At 41.5% G+C, this 22,790-nt stretch overlaps 1 protein-coding gene across 2 annotated transcripts in view; it reads right to left on the reverse strand.

The window, feature by feature from the left end:
• The window catches only part of LOC138854951 (uncharacterized), a 156,548-nt gene that overhangs the window by 70,780 nt on the left and 62,978 nt on the right, over nt 1-22,790 (reverse strand). Inside the window, exon 2 of one of the 2 annotated variants that reach the window (XM_070101105.1) lies at nt 10,989-11,185. The exons of the other annotated variant lie outside the window; for it this stretch is intronic. The gene's annotated coding sequence lies outside the window, so the exon portion shown is untranslated. The remainder of the gene's footprint in view (nt 1-10,988; nt 11,186-22,790) is intronic. 2 annotated transcript variants of the gene reach the window in all.

A 22,790-nucleotide genomic window follows, 5' to 3' on the forward strand; every position in this document is an offset into this window, starting at 1 on the left:
AACAAAGTCTCTGTTGACGATATTTACAGACCCGAAAACTCTACCATTTTCAAAATACGTTGTTCTACTCCTTCTGAGGCCTCTACACTCTTCAGTCAAGGAATCCTTGCCAAGACTATTCGCATTCATCCAAACACTCTCTTCACTCCGAACTTCCACCCAATCACACAATGTCTTAAATGTTACAAATTCGGCCACGGCAAAAACAAATGTACATCTGCACAAGTCTGCTCCAGATGTACAGCAACTGGCCACTTCTGGAATACTTGCAACCTCCCCCTTAAATGTTCTAACTGCGGTGGGTCACACACTGCAGTTGCAGATTCCTGCCCCTCATGAAAAGACATTCTCTCCTCCCTCAGAGCAAGCCAACCTCCCTCCCTTCCCTACCAAACCGCCCTCCTCCACCCCAATGCCTGGGCCTCCCCACGCACTTGGTATACCTCTTCTACCCTACACACATCAAACACCAACACAAAGACTACAAACACCTCTCCATCTACACCTACATCCATACTAGACTACAAAACTAACTGTAAACTCACCACTGCTGCCCACTCTGCAATGGTAATCTCTCAAGCTTACCAATCAGACTACTCACATATCCTTAACCTAATCTTGCGTGCTAACAATCTTCCTTCTCTAATCATCCCTCCTCCTTGCTTCTCTTCTAAACCCCCTACAACCTCTAACCCCCTCCCTCTCTCCCCCCACTTCCTACACCCACCAGCTCTCCTCCTCCCCTACCCCTTTTCACTACTTCTACCCCTCCCACCAACACCCCAACTGCTGCTCCTATGACCACCCCTTCCCCCACCTCCTTACCCACCTCCTCATCACCAACCAAAGCTTCCACTTCCTCATCCCTTACCATAGCTTCCAATTCCTCATCCCTTACCATAGCTTCCACTTCCTCATCCCCTACCAAAGCTTCCACCTCCTCTACATCTACCTTCGCCCACTCCTCCACCACAACCAAAACTTCATCCAGATCCAGCTCCACCTCCAGACAAAATCCACTCAAACCTAAACCTGCCCCAACTTCTGACAGACAGACCAAAGAACATAAAAACAGATCTATCTCTTCCTCCCCCTCCAGGAAACGGGTCCATAACACCTACAAAAACACATCCCCTGATGGCACCACTATCACGGGCTTTAATCCAAACTCCTCCCCTGACATTAACTTTGATATGACGAAACCATTAAATCATGTTTAAAGCGATTCAGTTCAACGTATGTTCTTACTTTACAATTAGACACCTACTGGCCGAGCTCCTTGAAGCAGAGAGACCAGATATTATTTTGCTAAACAGTACCTGCCTCAAAGCCCCTCAACGTATCTGCCATTATGGTTATACTGCACTACAGTCCCCCTATGATCCCCACGATGGGGTTGCCGTCCTTGTCAAATCCAACATAAAACACAAATTTCTCCCAATCCCTTTTATTCACCAACACTGTCTTGCAGTCAGAATACACACCCACCTTGGTCCCTTTATCTTTTTCACCAATGCTCGCCCAAACACTATTCTCAACATACACGACCTTTCCTTAGTCTTCAACTGCACCAACTTACCTACTAGCTGACATGAATGCCAAACACACCGTCTTTCATCACACCAGTAACAACCAACTTGGTCATCAATTACTCAACTTCACAAACAATAAACACCTAATTCATCTCGGCCCAGACTTCAACACCTACAACCACACGGGCCAAGGCAAACCCGACATCATTCTAGCAAACCGAGCCAGCTCTCTATTTCAAAACTACATCTCACCTGGCCCTATTACAGGCTCTGACCACATCCCAGTCATCTTACACATCTCCTCCAACCCTATGCTCATCCCAGCCACACCTTCCTTCTCCTACAAAACGCTGACTGGGATGGTTTCAAACAACACATAGACAATACTAACCTCACCTATGACTACAACAACAAACCTATCTCTGACATCGATACTCAACTTGATCTCATCCAGGACACCATTACACAGCAGCCAACACCGCAATATCAAAGAAAACTCACACCACTCGTTATTCCTTCAAACCGTCACTCAGAACAAGAAGACTAATTATCTGCTACCACAACCGCTTCCTCTACAACACACACAGATTTAATAAAGTCTGATTAGATCTCACTTACCTTAGGAACAACATTCTACACAGCCTAGACCAAGACCACAACAATCACTGGTCACAACTCATACAAGCGGACAAACAGCATATTAAAAACACTAAAGCCTTCTGGAACGTTATCATAAAAATCAGAGACACAACTCTCACCAACAAATTCAAACACATCACCCACAACAACACACATCTCAGACCCGCAGGGCTGCTACTAACATCTTCAAACACATCTGGGAGAACATCTTCCACCCTCACCCACCTCCACCTAACGTTATTCAACACATTCAGAACATAGAACACTGGAACACTGCACACACACAAGAAACAACACCAGATAGCCACATCTATCTGGACTCTCTTACCTCCTCCCAAGAACTCGACATTCCTTTCACCAACACAGATATTAAAACTCTCCTCAAACACCTTCCTCCCAAGGCTCCTGGTGCCTCTGGCCTAAACCATATTATCCTAAAACACCTTCCTGAGGCTCCTGGTGCCTCTGGCCTAAACCATATTATCCTAAAACACCTTCTTGACTATCATTACTGCCTACACTAACCTCCTCAATGCCTCCTTTGCCTCTGGATACTTCCCTTCCCTCTTCAAAGCTGCTACTGCTATCCTCATTACTAAACCCAAAAAAGACCACTCTGTTCCTAGAAACTATCGCCCTATCAGCCTCCTCGAAATTTTAGGAAAACTCTTTGAAAAACTCATCAACCATCGCCTTCGCAGATACCTGGCGCACAATTCTCTACTTTCTGATGGCCAGTTTGGCTTCAGAACACACAAATCCACATAGGATGCCATTAACATCATTCTCAACTACATCCACATAAACACAAAACAAAGAAACAGGACAGCCCTGGTTGCAAAAGACGTTGAAAAAGCTTTTGACACTGTCTGGCACGAAGGGCTCAAGTACAAACTCTGCACTAACTTTAACCTGCCTCTCACTACTCGTAAACTTCTCTGCAACTTCCTAGACGGCCGTACCAAGAGAATCAAATTCCAAGGCTGTTACTCTGACTACTTCACACTAAATGCTGGAGTACCCCAGGGATCTGTTCTCTCCCCTACCCTCTACATTTTATACACTAACGACATTCCAACACCTGTATACCACAACTCCATCACACTAGCCTATGCAGACGACATTACACAACTTATCACTCATGCCAATATAGATACACTCACACACAAAACACAAAATGAGGTCGACAGGATAGCCATCTGGGAACAAAAATGGAGGATCAAAACCAATGCAGCTAAATCCAGCTTTACATATTTTAACTACAGGAAACGTGATCCTCCATAGCCTGTCGAGCTCAGAACAACTGACATCCGCACTTACATCCCCATCACACAATCTGTCACCGTCCTTGGCGTTAATCTTGACTACCTTCTTCGTTTACACGGACACATTCACTCAAGGCATGCAATAGCTAGTAAGGCCCTTGCAGGCCTCTACAAGCTGAAACATGCCTCTCAACGCACCAAACTACACCTCTACAAATCCCTAATACGTCCTTTGATAACTTACTCTCCTCTAGCCCTTTCTTTTGCAGCAAAAACAAACTTGCTTAAACTGCAGCGTGTCCAGAACAAGGCGTTGCGCTGGGTGCTTGATGTCAGATGGGAGGTCTTCGCCACAAGCGAGTCTCTCCATGCCCAATTAGACATCCCTGCGCTGAATCTGTACTGGAAGACGCTCAGTTACAGACAGATAGACAAACTTGAGACACTACATGACTACTGGACCTCTCTCCTTGACGAAGACATTCGCAGACCCACAAACCAACACAACCTTTTCTACTCCTTGGATTCTCTGACAGGTACCATTCTCTAACCCACGATCGCCTTAGCTTTAGGGTTAAGACATGGTTCAAATTCTACACTCCTCTCTAGCGCTAATCTTCGTCTGTCCCGTCCTCCCCGGGAGGACAGGAGAGAAACTGTAATGAGGTGACAGTCAGCTCTTGCACAAGCAATAGCGAAGTCAACAACATAGAGTGATGACCAAATACTGGATGGAAGACTAGAGGCCAAATCATTTATAGCAAGGAGAAAAAGTGTTGTGCTCAGAACACAACCCTGGGGAACACCTTCAGCTTGGACAAAGTCTGGGGAGAGCACATCATTAACCCGGACACGGACATGTCTGTCAGTTAAAAAGTTCATAAGGAAAGATAGTAGACTGCCTCGGAGGCCTAAGGAGTGGGCGTGGGCCAAAATATTATACCTCCAAGTTGTCATATGCCTTCTCAAGGTCAAAAAATATGGCAATAACCGAGTGGTTATTCGCAAAGGCATTATGAACATACGTATCCAATCATAGTAAGGGATCTATGGTAGAACGGCCCTTACGAAAGCCAAATTGACTAGTGGAGAGACTGTTGCGTGTCTCTAAATACCACATTAAACGTCGATTTATCAGACGTTCCATCACTTTGCAAACTGCACTGGTAAGATCAATGGGACAATAGTGGGAGGTATCATGTCCCGTAGTACCCAGTTTGCAGAAAGGGAGAACAATGGCAGATTTCCTTATGAGCAAATAAGATTGAAGAAGTGTAAGAGGACTGCTTGGGCTGACTGATGTAAATATTGTAACATCCAAATATGAATGTCGTCAGGCCCAGCTGCCAATGATCAGCAGGCTGAGAGTGTCGCCTCCAGTTCCTGAAGAGTAGAAGGCACATTATACAGTTCTTCTTTGAGACAAGAAAAGTCCAAGGGTGCTAGCTGTCTGGTAGACTTTGAGGAAAGAAACGAGAGGCATAGATTGAGCCCCCGAGAAATACGGACAAGACGATTGCCAATTTCAATGGCAACGTCAAGAGGGTTTGCTATATAAACACCGGCGACCCAGAGAACAGGAGCCGGGTCAGGAGAATATTTATGACTCAATTTCCGCACTGTTTTCCAGACTGCACTCATAGAGGAAGCAGAGGCGATGGTGGAAACAATCTCACCAGCAAGTGCGTTGAGCATCACAGATGACATGGAGAGTGACTGCACGCTTCTGCTTAAAATCAAGAAGTCTCCCAGCAGTTCTATTGTACTGGTACCTGCCCCACGCAGCGTGTTTCAAACGTACTGCACGAGCACAAGCAGGAAACCACCAAGGCATGCACTTCTGAGAATGCCTGCCCGAGGTTTTGGGTACAGGATGAGAAGCTGTGGTTAAAACCGATGATGAGAAGAGGTGTAAAAGCTCATCAATGGAGGACGAAGAAGGAACCTCACTAAAAGCAGTTAGTTGCCAGTAGAGGTCCCAATTTGCTTGATCAAATTGCCAGCGTGGGATACGAATAGGTGGTGAATATGAAGGAGAAGTAAGAATGATTGGAAAATGATCACTATCATGTAAGGCCAGGAGAACAGACCAGGTGAAGTCTAGTGCAGTAGAGGAAGAGCAGACAGAGATCATTGCAAGAGAGTATGAGTACAAGGATCAAAATGGGTGTGAGTAACTGTATTTAAAACATGGAGGGGGTGGGAAGCAAGAAAAGCCTCCAACTGAATGCCACGGGAATCACAGTGAGACCCCCTTCAGAGGAAATGATGGGCTTTAAAATCGCCAAGTAACATAAGTGGTGGCGGTAAGGACGAAACAAGAGAAGCAACATCCGGGATAAATAATGCCCGAGAAGGAGATACAAAGAACAGAATGCATACCACCTATGCAAGTGAATACGGGCTGCTGTGTAATGCAGCAAAGTACGAACAAATATCTGATGGTTCGGAATATCAGTGCGTAGAACGGCACTTTCATTAAAGGTCCCATCAGGAAAAGGATCCGAAGAATACAACAAATTATAGCCTGAGATGGGATAGATAACAGCAGAGTGTAATTTTGGTTCTTGTAAGCAAACACCAACAGGGTAAAACGGGGAGAGCAACATCTGAAGCTCATCCCGATTACCCCTGAGGCCGTGTATATTCCACTGTAAATAGGCCATGATTGGCAATGATAAAGATACAAGAAATCTGCATGTAAGGGTACCTACGGACTAGAGGGGTTAGAAAAGTTCACATGTGGTGGTAGCGGAAATTGTTCAAGCAGCGAAGGAACGGTGTGCTGCGGAAAAAGGAGTTGCGCAGATGGAGGAGAGGAAAGAGAAGGAAGAGGGGGTGGATCAGTGTCCATTGATGGTTTGGTCTCTGCAATATATTCAGCGATAGCTTCAAGTGTTTCGGAATTCAAAGACATCGTATGGGAGACAATATTGGAGATGTAAGGAAGAGGGCGAGTAAAGATTGGAACCATAATGGACTGTACCAAAGTAGGGGGGGACGAAAGGGTGGAGGGAACTGGAGAAGTGTGGGAGGAAACTGAAGAGGTAGAAACCTGGGAGGTGGCAGAACAAGAAGAAACTTGGGAGAGGACAGAGGAGGATGGCACAGCACAAGGAGGGCGAACCTCCACACTTGTAACAGAGCCAGTGAGAGGGGATGAACCAGAAACAGAGACCTCCTTCCACCAGGGGGTGGAAGAAGGGAAGGAGGAGTTAAAGGAGATTTGAGCAATGGAGACTTTTTGTATCTCTGAGAAGTCGAGGGACGATTGAGAGGAGGTGTCGTACGAGGTCTTATCGATACCGGGGCTTGCCAGGGAGAACACGAAGAAGTGAGAACAGACTGAGGTGTTGAAGTAGGGACTTCTGATCCCAGGGCAGCAAAAGAATTAGAGACAGGAGTGACTATGGGAGGGGTAACCACAGAGGAAGTTGCAGAAGATTGGACCATAGAAGTGGGGGGACGCTTAGAAACACGAGAATAAGAAATACAGGGCAGTCTCCCTTGGAGGCACAGTTGAGAAAGTGCCATAGAATAAGGGAGACCTTCAGCTTCTTTGAGGCAATGGATTTCTCGCTCATTTAAGTAGACCTGGCAACGGTGAGAATAAGAAGGGTGAGCCTCATGACAATTAAGGCAAGAGGTAGAACGACTACAAGACGTATTAGAATGGTCATCACCGCCACAGACTGGGCATTCGGCTATAGATCTGCAATATTTCACAGGGTGACCAAATCGCCAGCAGTTTCTACACTGTTGCAGTGTAGGGATCACCTTTCGAACGTGTAAATAATGTCCTGCTACATGAACAGAGGATGGGAGTTCATGGCTGTCGACAGTTAATCGAGCCACATTGCAAGGGTAACGTCTCTGCCCTCGGGCAGGAAGGACGTAAGTGTCTACTTTGAGGATTAGGAGATCTTGGAGTTCCAACTCTTCGAGAATATCATTGCCACATGTCTGGAAATTCTATTGGATTATGGTATGGGGCATAATAACAGTACCATTACAAGAATTGAGGGAATGATGTTTTTCAGTAGTGACAGGAATAGCTTGGGTGGCATTCTGGACATTAATGATGCAGGTACCGCTCTTGAGAGCATGAAAGGAAATGCCTCTACCAACATGGCATACGAGTGCCTTGCCAATACTATGGTTGGAAAGATAGGCAATAGAGGAAGTCAGTCATAAAGTAAAGAATTTAGTCCATTGTGCATTCTGAAGTGGAATGGGAGTGCACGACGTGTCGGTCTTTTCCGAGGAGAACGAGAAGGTGGCAAAGATGTATCATTAGGCAATTGTCCTTGTCGTTTAGTAGTGGGACTGGAGTTAGTCTGACATGGGACGAGTTGGCAATTCGATAATTGCCACACAGTAGAGGGAGAGGCCGGAAGCATAGTCAATGGAGAGCAGAGGTCAGACAAATCAAAAGACTCAGTCGAAACCCTGGCACCTGAAGCAGGTGATGAAACAGCACCAGCAAGAGATACAGGGGCATTAGGAGTGTCTGAAGAGTGGTCAAAAGACGAGGCGGGATCAGAACGGGATGTGGTAACAAGAAAGGGCCCAGGAGTAGCGGGATCATTGACTGGGTCTTCCATGGTTAGGTTACTTCTTTCTTTTTTGTTTTTAAGAAATAAAGAAAATAAAATAAAAATAAAAAAGAATAAAAAAAGAGGGGACTGGGGAGGGATAGGTCCTAAGAGGAATGAAAGGGCCAGAAATCTCTCTCCACGCCCAAGAGGACCTCAACACCGCAAGTAGTAGCGCAGATGCAGCATTGAACCCGTGCCATACCCTACCCTTAATGCCAGTAAACCAGCAATCCGGGATAGCAACCTCACATCTGCCTAGCTACCTCGGTGGACAAAAGAGGGCTGCCGGATATTCACTACAAAGCATACCTTCTTTGGCCTCCACCCCTGGAATTCGAAAGGCAGCCTCCAGAGACACACCCGTCGCCCGTAAGACACCCAGAGCCACCCTCGGGAAGACCAGAAAGGGAATTGGACATCTCCAGGTGATCCAGATTCTACGGCAAACTACACCACCGTCAAGAACCTAAACGGAATGGGATGGACCCCGGTACCCTTTCCCCTACCTAGGAACTAGCGTGCCTGTGGGAAAAATCCCAAAGGTCAAAAAGAGGAAGGGCAAAAGGGAGGGACGGGGAGGAAGAGGAGGGAAAGAAAAAGGGAGGATGGGATAGGGAAGGGGAGATTGGGGGTAATTAGGTTCGGTCTGAGGAAGGAGACCAACTGGCCTAATTCCTCAGACCAAGAGCCTCTTCACCACGACAAGGAGCCCCCCTTGAAGAGGCACCCTGTCATAGAACTCCAGTAGGTTTGTGACAGAATTTCCCTGAAACCGTGTTGGCTGTGTGTGTGTCAGTGGATGGGGGGGATAGAAGCGTAAGCTGTACTGTTATCAATATTATGAACGTCTTTACTGTGAAACACTGGATATTTAGAGATAGATTGCATGTATGGTGTCTGAACTTAATGGACTGGAGTTGTGCCAGTGAAGTATAATAGTACCATATTTCTTAATGTTAATACCTATATATGTATTTTGTACATAGTCTTAAATTAAAAATAAACAATGTATATAAAATTTGCTAACACCTGCTGAAATATTTCTAGGACATTCTCAGTCATTTTCCTAAAATTTCACTTATCACAAATCTCATATCTGTCTTAAGTACCATTTTGTATTTCTTGCTTTCCGTTTTACATAGCAAAAAAACCGCACCCACCATAATGTATTTACGTATTTCATGTTACTGGTATGTGTATCGTATCGCCTCATGCTGACGCTCCTCTCGATTCAAGTTTTAATCCTGTTCTGTGGACTTTTTTACTCCGCGTTTAATTTGTTCGTTATGTATATAGCTGTATATACGTATTACTTATTTTTATGCCACAAGTTATGGTACCATGTTAATGTTATCCATCCTGTTCTCGACTGAACAGATAACATCAACATGGTACCAGTACTGAACTGTTCTCTGCATCCTGCTAGTTATCTTATTGATTTATATTGCATATTCTTTTGTCCTGCTACTTAAGCTCAATGTTTATAGTCTCTTATTTTCTTTATATAAAACCCATTATATAATTTTATATTTTTATTAACATTATACATTAATGTTCGATTACATTTGTTTCCTAAATCTGTATAATATTAATTTGATTTACAGTCTCAGAGTTTTTAGAATTAGATTTATTTACAGTAGAAATAGTAGTGGATTATCAGTCAACCTGTATTTTGTAGGATTATTTTTGGTACTTTTGCATTGCTTCCTTGCACTAGATTTTCTTACACTGTTGTACTACAGTGGTGGTAAAACAAGCCTGTAGCGTTGCTGCCTGAGTTATTACCTGTCCAGGTGCACCCACCCTGTCCCCACCCGTCTGTTCCACACCCTCAACCTTAGTGAGTCCAGGTGCACCTACCCTGCCTCCACCCCTCTAATCCACACGCTCACTCCTAGTTAGCCAAGGTGCACCCTCCCTGCACCCACCCGTCTACTCCACACGCTTAATGCCAGTGGGCCCAGGTGCACCTACCCATCTAGTCCACACGCTTACCACTAGTGAGTCCAATTGCACCCACCTTACACCCACTCATCTACTCCACTCGCTTCCTGCGGTTTCTGGACAAACATTCATTCAATCTTTTTCTCACACATACAGGGGCCAGGAGCTATGAATCGACCCCTGCAATCACAACTAGATGAGTAAACGCACAATTCCTCACACGAAGTTGTAAAATATCTCTCCATATGCATATATTAAATCTCAAAAGGATTATAGCAAATTTCCTCCAAATTATAGCACCACTATTTATTTTGTTCCAGTTCCAGGAAATTTCCAGTTTTTCCTTCCGTCGTGCAGTTCAGAGTATCCTTGTATCCTTCACTTTAGTCGATTCACCTGTTGGTAGTTGCTCGAGAGAGCTCAATTGATTCAGTTTCTTAGAGAACTCACAAAGTCCCTATACGATACAGATCACCTCACTACTGATACACATCACCTTACCATTGATACAAACACACAGATCACCTCGCCAGCGGCGATACATGAAAACAGTCTGGAGTACAGAATGCTACAGATTTTGGTTGAATGCGCTTACAGAATAAAGAGTGGGGATATCCTTTTTGAACAGTACAGCGACCCAAGCATTTACTAAGAAAAAACTCTTCTCAGGTGTACCTGGTAAGTGGATATTTTGGATCAAGAATAACTTTTAATCATATGTTGACCATTATTATTTTGTTAGTCATTTATAGAAATTAAAAGAATCTAATGTGCTGTTCTATACATTTGTTTATTTTTTTAAGTAATAGCCCTCTTTCCTCTTATTTTATGCCAATGAAACAGCGTAATGATTAAATAACGTTGATATAACAGACTGACTTAAATTTTATAAATGAAAATTAACAAAAATTGTTTTACCCAAAGTCTTGTGATCTCCCCAGTTAATAAACATTAAATCACAGAGTACTGAATGTCTTCGAGAGATCAAATTATATGTAAACAAACATTACTTGTCACAGTAGATATCCCACGTTGGCTTGTGCTGTATGAAGCTCCGTCACTTACTACTGTCTGCACTCTGCAGCTTCCATTGCTCAGTGCTGTTTGAAGCTACCTGATTCTCTGCGTTGTCTGTAGCTTGCGTCACTCTAGGCTCTCTGCTGCTTCAGTGACTGTTAGCGCTGTGCTGTCTGCATCAACACTGAGTCTGGAATGGTACGTATCACGCACAGTTACCAAATGTAGCCAATACATGGCTACAGTTGACGTTCTCAGGTGATATAAAAATGCATTGAATTTGTTTTTGTTGAAGAACCTATGATTCACGACAAATAATATGAAAATTATCATAAATTTTATTCTCTAAATAACAAAAAGGCACAATACTGTGACTGGAACGATACACAAATAACCCGCACATAAAAGAGAGAAGCTTGTAAATGGTCCAAGTCGGACCAAGTCAAGATGCACCAGACTTGTGTGGTCTTCAAGATGCACCAGACTTGTGTGGTCTTCAAGATGCACCAGACTTGTGTGGTCTTCAAGATGCACCAGACTTGTGTGGTCTTCAAGATGCACCAGACTTGTGTGGTCTTCAAGATGCACCAGACTTGTGTGGTCTTCAAGATGCACCAGACTTGCGTGGTCTTCAAGATGCACCAGACTTGCGTGGTCTTCAAGATGTACCAGACTTGTGTGGTCTTCAAGACGCACCAGACTTGTGTGGTCTTCAAGATGCTCCAGACTTGTGTGGTCTTCAAAATGCGTCAGTGAATATTAAAATAGTATGACACACATGCAACAGTTAGACATCTTATTCCGAAACGTTTCGCCTGCACAGTAGGCTACTTCAGTCGAGTACAGAAAACTTGGTAGAAGCAGAAGAGATGTGAAGACATCTCTTCTGCCTCGAAATAAAGATACCTAACTGTTGCACATGTGACTTGCCTAACAAGACGCGTCAGATTGGGTCGTTGCTGAGTTGTCTAGGACTTGAAATTAATAAATGATAGAGACATGAGCGTGTGGTAAACAATTTACAGTACTCCAAAAAAAATTAATGCAGCAAAAATAACCAGGATATCACAGGGATGGTTTAAAAGACATTGTTCATCATAAAATTAATAAATACAATGGAACTGGTCATCAAGCAAAGTACAGTGCAGTGAGCAACTTAATGAAGGTTTGTTATACTAATAGTATAAGCGTAAGAAATAAGATTTATGGGCTAAGATTAACTGCATGTGCAAGAAACAGATATTATTGTTTTAACAGAAACCTGGTTTAGCCTGAAATACCTTCCGAATGCCCCATTCAAGACTATAAACTGTCCCACACAGATAAGAATAATAGGAAGGATGGTGGGGTTAGCGATGCATATCAGAGATTTAAATTGTTATATTAGACAAGGTATGAAATTAGAAGCAAAGGACAATGCATCTGTTTGGCTACATATTCTGGACGAACATGAAAAACTAACATTGGGTGTGATTTACATACTCAAAACCTTGATAGGGAACATTGCAAATTTCTATGAGACGAAATTCATAAGGTATCGAGATACGAAAATGTGTTAATGGAAGATTATAACTTTCGACAAATTTATTGGTGCAATTTGAGAGGAAATCTTGAGACTAGTGACAGAACCAACTAGAGGAAATATGTTTTATTTGGTTTTCGTCAATAAGGGGTCACTAATTTATAATCTTGAACTTGTTGATGGAGAAAGCAATCAAAACTCACTCATGTTAAATATATATGGAATTACCTTAATAAATAACTACAACCAAGTCAGTGTCCTTGAATTCCGTTTGACCGATTTCATAAAACTGAGAAATTACATGGGTAGGATTAACTGTTTTTCTTTAGATTTTTGTCACCGAAGTAGACAGTTTACTGTGCACCTTATATCCATCCTGTAGACGGCGGCGTAAGAGCATGTGGATACACCAAAGGCCTAGGAACTAGGCCTCAAAAAGGTTAACAAGAGTACATCCAGATTCATATCTACATTTATCTTATCTGTTGCAAGTAAATTTAAGAAATTTGCTTAATATTTCTGGTATTTTATTTCCACAAATATCTAGACAGTCACAAAGGTCGTTATATTGTCTGTCTCTTGTTAGGGAAAAGTTAATTAAATAAGAGTGGAAGACTGAATGACTGTTGGAGGAAGTATGACTGGTAGTATGACTGTTCAGAAAGGGATATGCGAGGGGTACCTTACTCCCCCCCTAATCATCCACCTTGCGAACGGAGTAACGTGTCACTTGGCTTCCTGCTCTCAAGTCTCTGAGTATAGTGCTCCATTCTTGAAAATTTAATGTTTAGTTTTCTTTCTTAATTCAACAGACAAGAGTTATACTCTTCTTGGGATTTCTAACTTTTGTCCGGATTTGCATACAATTACGTTTATAAGGTAATATTTAGTCATCACTATTTCTTTTAAAGACCTTCAGCCTATCATGTGAATGACTCCTTGTCCAGTTAGTAATTTCCTTTTTATTTCCTTCTCAGTCTTGCTGAATGGTTCGGGTCACCCAACAGATGCGGGACAAAATGAGCAGCACGATCTAATTATATATCAGAAACTACAAAGATTTTACCATCTTGGGAACACTGATGCTCCTTCACCTTTGGTTCGTGTTCACATGTCTACTACAATACGAGAATTCTATTGCGCAGGTCCACTATCTCTTCAAAGGCCTCATCTTGAGAACTCTTCAGTTCCCTCACCTGCATTATTACGAGAACTCCACTGTTACACTACTGTGCAGGTCAAAAGCCTCATCTTGAGAACTCAGTTTTTCTATACCACCAGGACAGAGCCACTATCTCGGCAACATATTGAGGAACTTGCCTTGTTCTTTATACTCTGTTGCCAATATCCGATTGACTCACTACCGGCAGCTAGCTCCGTTACCTAAACTGCTAGCTGCGCACCTTCACAGTTTGAAATGTGAAAGTACTTGAGCTAAATTTTTCTACCCCCCGTGGCGGCTTGTCTTGTATCGTTAAGATCACCTCTCTGCAATTGTTTTGCATGCTTATATATATATATATATATATATATATATATATATATATATATATATATATATATATATATATATATATATATATATATATATATATATATATATATATATATATATATATATATAAACACTGCGGTTAGCCGATGACTCGAACCTATGCTCCTTTAACCTGCCTCATGATGGGCGAAAACTCATGACGCCTTAATCCAATGGATTAAAGCATAATGAGTGGATTAAGGCGTCATGAGTATTCGCCCACCATGAGGCAGGGCAAAGCAGCATGGGTTCGAGTCTTTGGTTAGTCGCAGTGTTGTTGTTGATCAATACAACATAATCGTTTGGCAAACTGCGGAAGGCCAGTATTCGACCATACGACACATTGTCCCCCTCAAGAGGCCACACAATGTACCTGTCACCCAGCCATCTGAACCATCGATTAAATTTTGCCTCGGCTATTGTTTACTATTGAAAGCTCTAATAATAGGTTTATATATTTATTTATTTATTTATTTAGAAATTTTAGCATACAAACAGAGGTACAAAAAATACAGGTAAGAGCAGCATGCCAAAGCCACTTATATGCATAGCATTACGGGCTGGCTTAAAATTAACTTAAGATTAACTAAGCAATGATGAAATCAGTGATAAGACATTATTGTAAACAGATAACTATAAAATACAAATAAGTATTACAAAGACAGGTCCTATGGTTGCATGCATTGCTGTTCATTCAGTAGAATGTAGTATTCTGTTAGGTAGTGTATTTAAAAAAATAACAAAGTTAGGTTTAACATTTGTGTGATATAATTGTGAGTAACATAGGATATACAATTTATATGGTTCAGTTATTCAGTATTTATTTGGTTTTGAGTGAGTAAGTTAACTTTGAGAAGAGACTTGAATTTATAAACAGGTAGTGTTTCTTTTATATTTACAGGTAATGAATTCCAGATTTTAGGGCCTTTTATGTGCATTGAGTTTTTGCATAGCGTGAGATGGACACGAGGAACATCAAAGAGTGATCTGTGCCTTGTATTATGGTCTTGTGTTCTGTTGAGGTTAGCAAGATGTTTGAGGGGAGGGTTAATATCATAGTTAAGTGTTCTATGTATGTAATAAGTGCAATAATAAGTATGGATGTTTTGTATGGTGAGTAGGTTGAGTATTTTGAATATTGGAGGAGTGTGTTGCCTGTAGTGAGAAGTTATCATCATTCTAACTGCAGCCTTTTGTTGGGTAATTAGTGGTCTGAGATGGTTAATTGTTGTTGAGCCCCATGCACAAATTCCATAGGTGAGATAGGGGTAAATAAGAGTGATAAAGGGCCAGGAGGGCTGACTGTGGAACATAGTACCGTATCTTCGATAGTATGCCTACAGTCTAGGAAATTTTCTTAGAAATTTGTTGTATATGTGTATGAAATTTGAGTATTATCGAGGTGGATTCCTAAGAATTTTCCCTCTGTTATCTTTGTGATAGGTGATCCGTTTATCGTTATGTTAAGAGGGACATCTGTAGCTCTGCTACCAAACTGAATGAAGTAGGTTTTGTCAATGTTTAGTGTAAGTTTGTTAGTCCTCATCCAGGTAGATATTTTCTGTAATTCGGTGTTTACAGTATTGGCTAGCGTGACTGGGCTCGGGTGAGAGAAGACGTATGTGGTGTCATCTGCAAAAAGTGTGGGTTTGAGTAATTGCGAAGCATTTGGTAGGTCATTTATGTATAGGAGAAAGAGAAGAGGGCCAAGGACACTTTCCTGTGGGACACCAACTGTAATTGGTTGTGCGGAAGAGCTTGCCCCATTTGCGTACACATATTGGCTTCTGTTGCTGAGGTAAGACTTGAGGTAGTTGAGGGAGTGCCCTCTAATACCATAGTGTGACAATTTTACGTGGAGCAAGTCATGGTCAACTGTATCAAAAGCTTTACGCAAGTCAATGAAGATCCCCAGTGGGACTTCTTTTTTCTCTATTGCAGTGTATATATGTTCTAGCATGTGTATAATAGCATCATTAGTATTTTTATTAGGCCTGAATCCAAATTGGCAGGGGTTGAGAATGTTATGGGAGATGAGGTAGGAGTGGATTCGTTTATGAATTAATTTTTCGAAGATTTTTGAGAGAGGGTTTAAATTGGATATTGGCCTATAGTTTTTCAACTCTGGTCCCCTCCTTTATGGATCGGGGTGACCCTTTCTATTTTGAGAACTGTAGGGAAGGTGGAGGATTCAATGGATTTGTTAAAGAGTGTTGCAATGATTGGTGATAGCACTTGTGACGCTTTTTTGTATATAAAGGGTGGTAAGGTATTTAAATCTCCTGCCTTGTTTTTCAGTGCGTTGATAATAAGGGAGACTTCGTATGGGTTAGTCGGAGCTAGGAACAGTGTGTTCGGGTAGTTGCCAGTGAGGTAGTCATTTGGTGGGGTATCTGAGCTTGGGATATTATTGGCAAGGTTTTGACCTATAGTGGAGAAGAAATCATTGAGTCTGTTTGCTGTTTCTGTTGGTGGGAGTTGGGGTTCATCTGATTTTGCTAATTTTATTTCGCTATGTCGTGATATCTTTTTTGTTCCCAGAATTTCTGATAGGGTCTTCCAGGTCTTTTTTATATCACCTCGTAAGTTGGATAATCTGTTCTCATAATACAATTTTTTTGCCCTTCTTATCAGGCTGGTTAGGATTGACGAGTAACGTTTTGTTTGGTCTCTGGTTATGTGACCCATTCTGTACTGTTTTTCATATCGGTGTTTTGTATTTATGGATTTGAGAATGCTGGGTGTTAGCCAGGGACTGTTCAGTCTCTTAGCTGTCATCTGTTTAGTTTTTTTTAGGGCAGTGCTTGTTATAAAGGTATTGGGTCTTTTTTAGAAAATTATTAAAACATTCGTCAATATCTGTATAGATTTCTAGCTCAGTGTGCCAGTCAATGTTTGTTACTGCTGTTGTGAAGTTATTAATGGCTGCCTCATTGTGAAGTCTGAAGGTGACTTTAGTAGTGTCTTGGGGTATTTTACCAAGAGTTGTTATGAGGAAAGTAGGGTAGTGGTCTGTGGTATTATCTGTAATTATGCCTGATTTTAAAGGGGATATGGTGTTGGTCCAGATGTGGTCAAGTAGGGAAACACTAGTCTCTGTAACTCTTGTAGGTTTTGTTACTGTTGGTAGCAACATGCAGTTACTCATTGTGTTTGTGAATTCAGTAACGTGTGGGTCCTGGTCTTGCAGGAGATTTATATTAAAGTCACCTGAGAGTAGTAAGTGATCTTTGTTCATGCGTGCATCAGTTATCATACTTCCTAGGTTTTGACTAAATTGGCTAATGTTTGATTGTGGAACTCTGTAGATGTTTATCACTGAGAGGTTTTTGTAGGTATTTGGATTTGAATTTAGCTATTATATATTCCCCATGTTCATCCCTTGTGCAAGTATTAGTGATACATTCTAGTTGGTCTGAGTAGTATATAGCTGTGCCACCCCCTTGTTGGTCTGGCCTACAGTTGTGTATGGCTGTGTAACCAGGAATGGCATAGACATCTGTAGTATCAGGCTTTAGCCAGGTTTCAGTTAGTGTAATAATGGACATATTGGCATGCAAGGAATTTAGTAATGCTAGGAGGTCATCATAATGCTTGCTTAAAGATCTGATATTGTAGTTAAAGATAGTTATGTTGTTGTTGGCACTGAGAAGTGCCTTTGATTGTTCTGCTGTGTAGTAATTACAGTAACTGTTTGAATCATTTAAGTCATTAAATAAGAGGTTGGTATCAGGATCAATGCTTGTAATCATAAGATTTGTAGTGAATCTATAGTTAGAATTAAGTAAAAAATAAAGTAAATATTCTAAAGCTAAAAAAAAATAGCACCTGAATTATTTAACAAATGTAAAAAATAATGAGCTAAGGTAGTTTTTTAAAGCTAAAATAAAGGAGACAATATAAAAGGGACTAAAATAATTTGTGGTGAACAAATAAAGTGATGATCAAATAATGGAGCTTGGGAATATGATAGTAGGTAGTACTTTAAAGGTAATTCTTTAAAGTTAGAATTAAAATATAAAATTATAATATAAAAGGGACTAATATAAGTTGTGGTGAACAATAAAGTGGTAATCAAATAAATGAGCTTTGGAGTATAATGGCAAAATAGTGAACTTAGTAACTTTAGCACCTGAGAATAGCACCTTGATTAGTTTAACAATTGCGAATATATGATCCAAGGTAGTTATATAGAGCTAAAATAAAGGACAAAAAATATATAAGGGACTACAATTAAGTAATGGTAAACAAGTTAAATGGACAGATAGTCACTATGAAATAATATTGGTTTAGGATTAAGATCTGATTTGTAATATTAAATAAGTTGAGCAGTTTATTGCACAATAAAAAGTAAAAAAAAAGTGAGGTAGTTGGTACTAGCTAGCAAAAGATAGTTTTGGTACTTGCAAAAAAGTAATTGGAATATACACTAATTGCACACACAATAAAAAGTGACTAAAAAACAAGTAATTGTCCTCTTAGCTTCCGGGCCGAGTGGACGTGCTGCGCAGACGCTCCTGTTTGAGTTTGTTCTTGCGCAGTTTACCAAGCTGCGCAGTAGCTCCTGACTCTGTTGATTGCTGCGCAGTTTTTCTCAGTGTAGGAGTGTAGGAACGTAATGTAACTGTCAGCGTGCCTCGTTGTGCTCCCGGTTTTCTGGTGTTTTCACGGTCGCTCTTACGTGCTAGAACTTTAATTTGTGTCATCAATCCTATACGATACATCCCTCTAGCGCCTGGAACCAATCTTGGGCGGAAAACATTATATACCGAGTCAAAAAAAGAGAATTAGTGTGCATTACCTAGCAGAGTTTACTGCCAGAGGGGAATCATAGGCCTGTTTCCCGTGTGAAAAAATAATAATATTTGAACTTTGTGTCAGAGGAAAGAAAGTCTCCCAGAAAGCATTGAGTATACATAGTGTATAGTGTATACTACAGTGGCTCCCTAGTATATTGATGATAAAGGCTAAAGTGTCATTTGAAAACAGGTGAATTTGTAAATGAAGTGATAAGCCTATAGAGGCAGGTGCCAGAAGTCGCCAGAAACTTACCACAGGTCAGCTGTTTTTAATAATCTTCCTGGCCTGCTAGTGTACTCGCATATAATCTAGTGATACCAGTGAATAGCAGAATACAGTGTTGTAGTAGCAACTAACCAGTATTATAATGGTACTTAGTGGAGTGGAGTGACTTTCATTAGTTTCTTTTTCTTGAAATACGAGACGTTACTGTGAATTTCATATAACCTGTAGTTACCAGCGGTCGCAATATACACAACGAGAAGCAATTATTACTACAGAAAAAGCGTCCTTCCTCCAAAATTTGCACCAGTCAACTATAGTGATAATATAGCATTTATTGTGGTGGAGACGGAAAAAACAAAAAATAGTAAAGCCAGATACAGCGATTGATAAACAAAGAGGTCGACTGTACGTCATTGTAGGAGCTGCCAGATATCACCGGCTCTTCAACACGCAAGTTATACTTTTGTATCAGTCAAATCACATATTACTCGGGTAGATAATTTCCAGTAGATCCTTCATGTGTTAGCTCAAATCACCGACCAGTATGTTTTAAATAAGTGACCCACTGATCAGAGCAGATCGACTGGTCCGAACCCTTGACTGGTCCGAACCCTTGACTGGTCCGAACCCTTGACTGGTCCGAACCCGGGACTGGTTTCAAACAGTTTCGTTGGACAATAAAGCAGACTGTAAACGGATGGGTTTGTAGGCGCCCTTATAAACACAAACATTAAAAATCAGGAACGTGACGGTAAGCTGTCCAATATACAAAAAGAGTTAGAAACAGAAATACAAATAGCTAGAGCTTCATTTAAGGTTATTAATATAATATTCAAGAGGTTGCTAGTAGTTTAATTAGTTTAATATGTTTATTATGCACCCCATACCCATCCTGTGGGCGGTAGTCAAAAGATTACAGAGGTACATAATGGGTCCAGGGACTGGGCCTCAAAGTTTTGATAGCTGAGCAAGTTACAGAGGTAATGAATTCACAATTTACAAAGGTAATGAACTCACAATTTACAAAGGTAATGAACTCCAGGTAGGTCTAGTCACAATCATGACAAGTTACAAAGGTATTTACAGATTACAGAGGTACACAATGGGTCCAGGGACCGGGCTCCAAAGTTTTGATGGCTGAACTAGGTACAAGGTAATGAACTCACAAGTTACAAAGGTAATGAACTCACAAGTTACAAAGGTAATGAATACTGTAAGAATGGTTACTTACGTTTATACATGGCTGCAATCATGAACAAATTTTAGAGTAATGAGCAATTCACACTTCCACACCCGGTCACAACTGTAGTGAGTTATTGGTGCAAATGTTGATTGCTGAGTCTCTCTCTCTCACACACACACACACACACACACACACACATACAAATTCATACACACACACACATAAACACACACACACACACACACACACAAACTCATACACACACGCACACACACTCATACACACACACACTCATACACACACACACACTCATACACACACACACTCACACTCATACTCACACACACACACACACACACACACACACACACACACACACACACACACACACACACACACACACACACACACACACACACACACTCATACACACACACACACACACACACACACACACACACACACACACACACACACACACACACACACACACACACACACACACACACACACACACACACACACACACACACACACACACACACACATGCACATATGTGGTAATGCTTTATTTACAGCTAGCAAAGTCAGGGTATTTCTCCAGAATGGTCTGTAATATACCACTGTGGATAAAATACTTAGCCATTTCTTGAACACTTCTGAGTGAGTTGTTTCTAAATTCATTAATTTTATCGCACTCCAGTACATAATGACGCAGGGTGTGACAATAATCCATCTGGCAAAGTTTACATTTCGTTTGGTCTACATCTGGTGGTGGTGATTTAACCTGCCAAAGATACTTGTAACCCAGCCGGAGCCGGGCGGTAGTGACATCCAAGAGTCTGCTTATTTTGTTGGATGCACCATAGACATGTGGCTCCTCCTGCATGATAGAATGATGATAGATGGACTCACTGGTGTCAATCTCCCTGAGCCTTAAGTCCATAAAATTCAGCTGAAGTTCTTTTCGTATTATTGTTCTCAAACTACTACCTGACAAGCCAAGATTGTAATCTACTCCCTCTTTGAAAGCATACAGCTTAGCCAATTTATCAGTTCTATCATGCATCTGAAGACCAATGTGAGATGGAATCCACAGCATGTGCACTCTGACTCCACTGTCCACAATCCTACCATACCTGTGTCTGGCTTCTGACACAAGCATGCCACAATTTATGCTTAATGAGTTGAGAGCATTTATGGATGACAGAGAATCAGTTACAATTAAACTGTCAATCTTTGATACATAGATGCATTTCAGTGCAAGGAGTATGGCAAACAGTTCTGTCTGAAGGGTAGAGGCCCAATTATTGATGCGTGCTCCAATTTCTTTAAGAGAGCCATCACTCTGTACGACAACAGCAGCACTACCAGCTGCACCAGTGGATTGGTGAACAGAACCATCAACGTAAATAATTTGCGAGAGTGTGTGCTGTGTGACTAAGTTATCAATACAGCTTAAGGCCTCATGTTTGGCTTCAAGGCGAAGTTTTGGTTGTGATTTAAGAAGTAGTTTGGGGGGAAATGGAGGAATGGTAGTTTGGAATGGGGTAATATTCCATGGAGCGGAGAAGTGCCGCTGTTGCCTTACTTGACATAGATCATGTATCTGATTCATGCGGAGGTCGGTTCCAGTCTTTTCGATCCATCTGGAGGAGTGTTCACCAGTGCTGAGGAAAGTTTGGAGGGCTTCTGTGCAGGGGTTTGAATGAGCTTGCCTGAGCATATTAACCCCAATTAGGATATTTCTTTCAGTAACACGATCTCTGATGCTTGGAATATCAAGTTCTTTTTGCATATTTAAAATTTTGGCAGTACGAGGGCATCCTAGGATGATCCTCATTGCTTCGTTCTGCAGTTTTTCCAGCCCTCCAAGCTTCCAGTCAGACACAAGAGCAAGTAGTGGCGCAGCATAATCAACCAATGATCTAATATAAGCAAGATACATCATTTTCACAATTTTAACATTAGCACCATACCTGGGGTGAAGCCCTGCCACAACTCTAAGTGCTCTTAGTCGTTCTTTGTATTGGCGACAAAGTCTTGTTACAACAGGTCCAAGTAGTGGAACCTCAAAGCCTAGATACCTGTATCTGCTTACATATTCTAGAAGAGACCCATCATGCAATTGGATCTGACGAACTGTGCCTCTCTGTCGAGGAGGACGCCTATTGAGTATCTTTGTTTTATCAGTAGAGATTATCAACCCCAGGTCCTGACACGAGGCTAGTACATGATTAAGAATGTTTTGGGTGTTGGAGAATCCGGTGGTGTGAATCATTATATCATCAGCAAAACTAATCACATAATTATGGGGCTGACTAGGCATAGCATTAAGTAATGCATTAATTAGAATATTGAACAGTGTGGGACTGAGCACACCTCCCTGTGGGGTTCCTAATTCAAAGTCTTTAGTTACACTTCTATGTCCCTGGAACAACACAGACGATTTTCTGTTGGACAGGTAGCCTTTAATCCAGCGGAGAAGCCATCCTCCAACATCCATTCTGGCAAGTTCACTAATTATTACA

This window comes from Cherax quadricarinatus, chromosome 76 (genome assembly GCF_038502225.1).
Source record: "Cherax quadricarinatus isolate ZL_2023a chromosome 76, ASM3850222v1, whole genome shotgun sequence".
Classification (NCBI taxonomy): domain Eukaryota; kingdom Metazoa; phylum Arthropoda; class Malacostraca; order Decapoda; family Parastacidae; genus Cherax; species Cherax quadricarinatus.